The sequence below is a fragment of the Saimiri boliviensis genome, chromosome 4 (genome assembly GCF_048565385.1).
Source record: "Saimiri boliviensis isolate mSaiBol1 chromosome 4, mSaiBol1.pri, whole genome shotgun sequence".
NCBI classification, from domain to species: Eukaryota; Metazoa; Chordata; class Mammalia; order Primates; family Cebidae; genus Saimiri; species Saimiri boliviensis.
This window is the reverse complement of record NC_133452.1, coordinates 32104812-32112501: the sequence shown is the minus strand read 5'-3', so window position 1 is coordinate 32112501 and position 7690 is coordinate 32104812.

Here is a 7690-nt window from a genome sequence, read left to right as displayed (position 1 = left end):
TTCTCAAAGACTGCTTCCTATATCCCTATTTTTCTTCAACTTTTTTTTTTTTTGTAGCAAGGTTTTGAGACGTTGCTACAGCAGCATAACAGAGTAGGTGAAGTATCCACTGATTAATTATGTTTGTGTCTCCTTCCATAAGTTAGCAGATAACCAACAATTGACTCTACCACTTTTCCATTAAAAGGATATGGTTCTGTAGAGCAATGGCCTGTGCAGGCAGTAATCTATTAGTCTCCTATTCTCCTAAGCGATCGATCAGACCGAGCCAAATTTATGCTTCTAGTCTATATTTGTGGTTATAACCATATAATATTTCCTTTAGATTGTAGGGAAAGTCAAAGTAGGATGGTTTGTTGGAGGTAAAATGGCCTAAGGAATGAATCAAAGGATTTTTATTATGATGTATAAGAAAATTTAGAGTTGGTTTGCACGAATCCGTATCCAATCAAGATCCAAGCATTATATTTGATGGTTAAGCCTTTTAAATCTCTTTGATTATGGAGCAGACCACCACTCCCCTTCCTCCCATCCCACCCTTATCACAGCATGGGTTTACTGAAGATACTAAGTCACTAAAGGTCTTACAGATGGTAGTGACTTGATAAAACGTGTTTAAGAAGGAATGCTGTGGCCAAAGTGATGAGTGCATTGGAAGAAACATAAAACTAAAGATTTCTAGAGTACATTTAGGAAAGAATTGCTGTATTCTGGGCAAGCAATGATGGTAGTCTGAATTAGGTAATTAGAGCAGGGAACAGAGAGAGAAGCTCATGTTAGGTTCAATCCAAGGGATAGTTCCAACCTCAAAGAGCATTACAGAAGCATTGTCTAAGATCCGTAGTTATCAAATAAGTGAGAGTCATATTAAATAAGCTTTACTCAAATGTTGGAGCAATATGATTAGGTAGTGATCTCTCCAACCCAAGAAGTGTTCAAGAAAAAACTGGATGACCAGCCACGGGCAATGATGTAACTTTAAGGCAAGAATCTCTGTCTCTTTCTCTTCTTCAACAGGTGACTGTCCAACCTGTAATTGAAGGGAAAGAGGAAACACAGCTTTGTGAGGCAGCCCATATTTTGGCTGAGCATCTATAATTATTAAAATTGTAAGTAGCTCAAAACCTATCTAGTTGGCCCTGGTCTTCCTTCTAAGACCATATAGAAATAGCTCCATTCCTTGTCATTTTCTCTTCTCCATGCCAAGCCCTTTAAGTTCGTTTAACTATTTCTAATTTCCCATCCTCATTCTTTTTCTCTGACCATGTTCCCAATTGTCACTGTCCTTTTTAGAGCATGTACCCAGAACTGAACACCCTTTGTGAGGTACAGTCTAACCTGAGTACAATAGAGAGGCTTTTCGCTCTGCTGTTCCAGACATTTCATTAAAGCAGCCAAAAGTTACAGTTAAGGTTTTAGCAGTTCCTTCATGCTCTTGACTCATTTTGAGTAAAAAAAGAAAATCCCCAAGGTTATTATCTTTATATGCTACTGTTTTGACACGTATACATGTGAAGTTCATCTTGAAATCTAAGCAGAAAACTTCATGTTAACCATAATACTTGTTTCTTTGTTGGATTCAGGTTATTATTCAAGTTCTTTTTTAACACTACATCAGACATCTAACATTTCAGTCATTGTTCTCAGTCTTACATTTTCTGGAGCATGGATTAAAAAGCCAGCTCAGGCTATATTCTTTAAAACAGAAAGTTTAAATATGGCCAGACTGTGATGGAAACCTCCTGGAGATCTCTCTGCTGGATGACATGGTTTCACAAGCAGCCCTTCCTTGGATATGGTATCTTATCAGTTACAAATGAACTTAATTGATTTGTTACATTCTATCCACAAATGTTCTTCTCCAGACTTAATCTTGTCTGCTTGCAGCCTTCCACATAAAGAAGACCTCTACAAAGGAGATGAGTCCAGCATAGCTTCCTCATCTGTCCTGTAATACACACATCGAGCTTGCCAGACTGCGGTCTATAGACTTTATCTTCCTCCCTTTTTGAAAATCAAGGTAGTATATGCCAAATTCTACCTTTTTGGAGCCCGTGTCCTGCTTCACTGTCACAGATTAATGCAGCCTTGTGACCTTTCTGGCAAATTTCTCAGGAAGCTCATTAGTTTAGGCCAAGAGATGTAAACTCAAGGGAGTTGAGTTTTAAGGGTCTTTACCAGAATTGGATCAAACTTGGCAGATCTAAAGATTACTCTTATTGATGAAGACAACAGAAGCAAACTAGGAGTAAAGCAGTATCGTTTTCTCCCTGTTTCCCATTGATGTTACATCATCAGCCCTTGGAGGAGGTCTTTCTTCATTCTTTTTCACGATGGAGTGTTAAATAGGTCAGACAATCTATTTGCTACTGTACTGAAAGTGAAAAACAGAGTGGTTGTATGGGTACTCCAAGTATGGTTTCTACTGAATGTGTATTGCGTTTGCACCATAGTAAAGTTTAAAAAAAAATCACATCGAACCATGGTCAGGGGCCATCTGTATAACCTTAGCTATTCATGGTTTTCTTGGGTATATATTTTTTAAACTTTTATTTTAGGTTCAGGGGTAAAAGTGCAGGGTGTTTTTACCCAGGTAAACTTGTGTCATGGGGGTTTGTTGTACAGATTATTTCATCACCCAGATATTAAGTGTAGTATCCTTTAGCCCTACTTCCCGCCTTGAACATACTCCAAATCCCCTCACTTTTCACTTCAGCCCTTTTCACAAGCCTTTGTTCCTTATGTAAACTCACATGCATATCACTCCTTAATTATGAGCTTTGCTACCTTTCCTGTGTGTCTCTCTAAAATCTGAGCTGAACTCCTTGAGAGCCACATGAGCATCTTTGCCGACCACTTCAGCTTTACTTAAGCTGGGTTATTTGCAGACATCATTGGTTACTCAGACATTTCAAATGCTCTCTATTTTATAGTTGAAATCATAGACTTACATCCAGCTTTAGCCGAACTCTTTCTGAAATGTCTCCCCAGGTCTAGTTTAAATGTCTGATACTTTTCAAAAGACATGGTCTTTTTTATTCAAGGTTCTCAAGGAAGCAATGTGGTCATGTAGGAGGCCTGGACTCTGAGTCAGGGCTTTGCTCTAAATCTGTACCTGCTAAAACTAGTTGAGTGACCTAAGTCCAGTTACTTCATGTCTCTGAGGTCAGGTGGAGATACTCATGCATTCCCTCAGAGCCACTGAGAGGAATAAATATAATGACATGTTTTAATTGCTGTGGGTGACATCTGATATGTGGTAGGGACTCAAGAAGTGTTTGCACGCTTCCTCTTTGACTTTCCCTCTCTTCTCTTCAGTTCACCAATCTGCTTTCACCTGTCTGTCATAATTTATCCATGGTCGAAGCTCCTTTCATGAGTTTTTGTTTCTTTTTGGAAGTGTCAGCCTCTAGCCAGGTAAGTTAAAAATGTATCAGGCTTTGAGTGCAGATGAATTGAGCTCTGTCAGCATAGTAGAAATCCCCCATCATTGCCACAACATGCCTCTCTGCTGCTTTTGCAATCTAGGTCAAGACTTCAGTCATATCCTCCATCCGGTCAGGTGTTGATCACTATTAACTCTAAAAAATATTTAGAAAATACTTAGAACGTTTTCAGCCTTTTACACTTAGCTGGTCTTATGTTTAGCTTCTTATCCCAAAACATAGTAATCTTTTACATCCCAAGATGATTTTTCTCATCTTGGAGAGATGAGAAAACATGGAGTGTCCAAAACAGAGTGTTTGGACCACACCATGAAACTTTTCTATCCAGATTCCCTAGAGTTGTGTGCACTTCTGCAACTATGTTACCATTCCAAGTACAATGCAAACTTCAATTGGATGACAGATTCAGAAATAAGTTTTCAAACTTTCAGATCTAAATATGATGAGTGTATACATTTTCCCATCCCAAAGTAACAGTGTTTGGTCTATTTTCACAATTTGAATTCTATTCCTGTTGGAATGCCTGGTTGACAGGCCAGAGTGCCTCCTCCATCTTGATTCTCTCTTTATTCTCCCCTCTTTGAGTCAATTTGCAGTTTTATTCCAGAATGAACTTCATGGGTTATCTGGGAGTATCAACAATGGCATATTATAACACAATACATTCCTAGTTTTATTTGGCAACATAAGCCCTGAGGAAGGCCTTCACTTGTGATGGTCAGAATGTCTACAAAACAAGGAAATATTTATATGTGCAAAATTTGGAAGGTAGAGGGAGGCAAGTTGCATTGGTGGGTGATCCAAGGTCAATGCTGGATGGGATGTTTTGTTCCAAGGCTACATGGGCTGAACTTAGGTGGAAACAGATCAAAGGCTCATAGGAAATGGGCATGGAACTCCCCACCATCCAATGCCAAGAGGTGACCAGAACAGATGGGAGCAGAATGATAAGCACAGCATCCCACATCAATGGACACTTATTTGGAAATAACTGAAGCGGAAAGGTCAGGAAAAAATGTCAGTATCTCTGTGTGGGTGAAAGTATGTCTGAGAAACTGACTTCACTCCAAGAAATATGAAGGCAAAGGGGAATGCCTTGGAATCAAAGAGAAGACACTTTCAGTGCCTTTATCCCAGCTGAATGTACTCTTAGACTCCCTAAATCTGATTAAAGTTGCCTCTTACCCTTAGTATGCGATCCTTGCTTTACCCTTATTGCTATTTGGTCAAAAAGTTGGAGAAGCTGCTGCTAGTGAACGCTCATGGAAGAAAATTTTTTGGTAATGAAAATGACAGGGAACAATTTTCCCCTCCAGATATTTTTAGGATACTTACAAAAACTTCGGGAAAGTCATTTTGAGATGATCACTCAATGTTCATTATTTCCTCCTCATTTAGTTTGATGTTACTCATCAATTCACTAGCATTTATGGAGTATTTGCATTGAGTCCAGCTCAAGAGAGGTTTATGATCAGTCATATATACCCCAGGGCCACTAAACTGGGAAGTTTAGTGATTTATGGAAGCGGTGACTCAGGAAAGCAAAGTCCAGGAGAAATTGATAGTGTTAACACAAATATTAACATCAACACAGGAGTGCCCTAAAGAGCTGAAGGGAGTGGGAGGTTCGATGAAGACTGGAAAGCTGAACATCTTTCCAGCTCTAGGCCTTATTCTCCATTCTCCAGGAACTCTTATAGTTTCTGTTTACTATGTTGTGCCCTTTGAAAGAAAACCACAACCTTCCCTAATCATGATACAATGCACCCAGGTTTTCTAACATTAGCAATGGAGTAAGAATTCTGTGTCCAGAGGGGCAGCTGAATCTTGCAGCTCTGACTTGCTCCACTTTCTTAGGAATTTTTATTTTTTTCTTACTGCTGCCACCGTGATGCCTCAGGTAGCACTTCTTCTTCACATCTTTGTTTACATGGAAAACAGGACCTAAGGCTTCAACGCCTTCCTAGAAGAGCACTTACAGAAGAATTGAGAGCTAGAAATGCCGTAAATATCAACAGTGTGATTTGCAGGATGCACTTACCATCTAGGACTCCAGACCACTTCCCGTGTCCTCTCGTGGCTTATTCCCATGAGCCTGACATGATCTCACATCCCGGATCCCATGTTTCCTACACTTCTACCCAAGGGACCACATCCCAGGAAGAAATACATGTTCAACTTTTATGCACAAGGTCATCAAGGGTGTGGTTACTTTTATGTGTCAACTTGACTGGGGATGTCCAGATAGCTGGTAAAACATTATTTTGAGGTGTGTCTGTGAGAGTGTTTTCAGAAGAGATCAGCATTTTAATCAGTAGACTAAATAAAGATCTATCCTCACCAGTGTAGGCATGCATCATTCAATCTGTTAAGAGCCCAAATAAAACAAAAAAAGTGGAGGAAGGGAGGATTCGTTCTCTCTGTTTCCTCTGAACCATCATTTTCTCCTGCTCTTGGACATTGAGGTTCCTGGTTTTCAGGCCTTCAGACTTGAACTGAATAATACCACTAGCTTTCCTGGTTCTCTCGTTTGCACGTAGCAGATTGTGGGACTTCTCAGCTTCCGTAATGTTGTGATCCAATTCTCATAATAAATCCTATTGGTTCTGTTTCTCTAAAGAACCCTAAGCCCCTCAATCAATTCCCAGACTTGAGCCAGTTTAAAGGTCCAGAACTCTTGAGTAAAGGGGAGGTTGGGTCCCCTCAAGGAAGAACCCCAGGACACTACCCAAAATTTATATTATTAATCATCCCCCCATCTTCCCCAAATACACACATAAATATAAGTATATATATATGTGTGTATGTGTGTGTGTGTATATATATATGTATACATATATATATACACACACACACATACACACATATATATATACTTATATTTATATATATATACATATTTGAGACGGAGTCTCACTCTGTCACCAAGCTAGAGTGTAGTGGCATGATCTTGGCTCGTTGCAACCTCCACTTCCAGGGTTCAAGGGATTATCCTGCCTTAGCCTCACAAGTAGCTGGGACTACAAGTAGCTGGGACTACGCCACCATGTCCAGCTAATTTTTGTATTTTTAGTAGACACAGGAAAAACCTATGGATTTTTACCAGTATAAATGTGCATTGAAGAAAAGAAAATAATCAGATATTTTGAGGACTAAAGAACACTGGGAGCAATGTCATCATCCACAGATAACTACTCTCCTTTTAAGAGACGGCCTTTGGCCTGCCCCTGGGCCTTGTGCAAACAGAATGCAGAACTGTAGCCTCTCTCTGAGGCATCCCTGAAAGACAGTAGTGAAGGGAAATCCTCCCAGTGGGCAGAACTGCAGGCAGCACACCTGGTTGTGACTTTGCAGGAGAAGAAGAAATGGCCATATGTGAGATTACATACTAACACATGGGCTGTCACAGATGGTTTTGTTGGAGGATCAGGGACTTTGTAGAAACGGGATTAGAAAATTGGTGACAACTGAAATTTGGAGATGTATATATATAAATTACTTTCAAGGCAAAAAATATAAAAATATTTGTGTCCCATACAAATGCTCACCAAAGGGTGATCTCAGCAGCGGGGGGGGGGGGGGGGGTTAATAATTAAATAGCTACTATGACTGTTCTGTGGCTCTGTCAGCCCTGTTGCTAGCCACCTCATGATTGCCCAATGGGAACATGAACGAAGTGGCCTGGTGGCAGGGATGGAAATTACGCATGGGTTCAGCAACATCAGCTTCCACTCAGCAAGACAAACCAGGCTACAGCCACTGCTGAAAGCCCAATCTACCAGCAACAGAAGTCGACACTGAGCCTTTGCTATGGCACCATTCCCTGGCGGTCAGCCAGCTACCTGGTGGCAGGTTGACTAGATGGGACAGCTCCTATCATGGAAGAGAAAATGTTTTGACCTTACTTGTTCTGGATATGAAGTTGCCTTTCCTACATGCAGTATACCATTCATGGACAGATTTGAAACAGTAACTACCATTCATGGACTTACAGAATGCCTATCCTCTGTAGTGGTATTCCACACAGCATTGCTTCTCACCAAGAACTCACTTCACAGGCAGAGAAGTGTAGCAATGGGCCCAAGCTCACGGAATTTACTAGTCCTACTATGTTCTTCACCATCCTGAAGCAGAAGGCTTGGAGAAAGAGGAAATGGCCTTTTACATTCTCAGTTACAACAGCAGCTAGATGGCAGTATCTTTGCAGGCTGGGGCACAGTTCTCTAGAAGGCTGTACACACTCT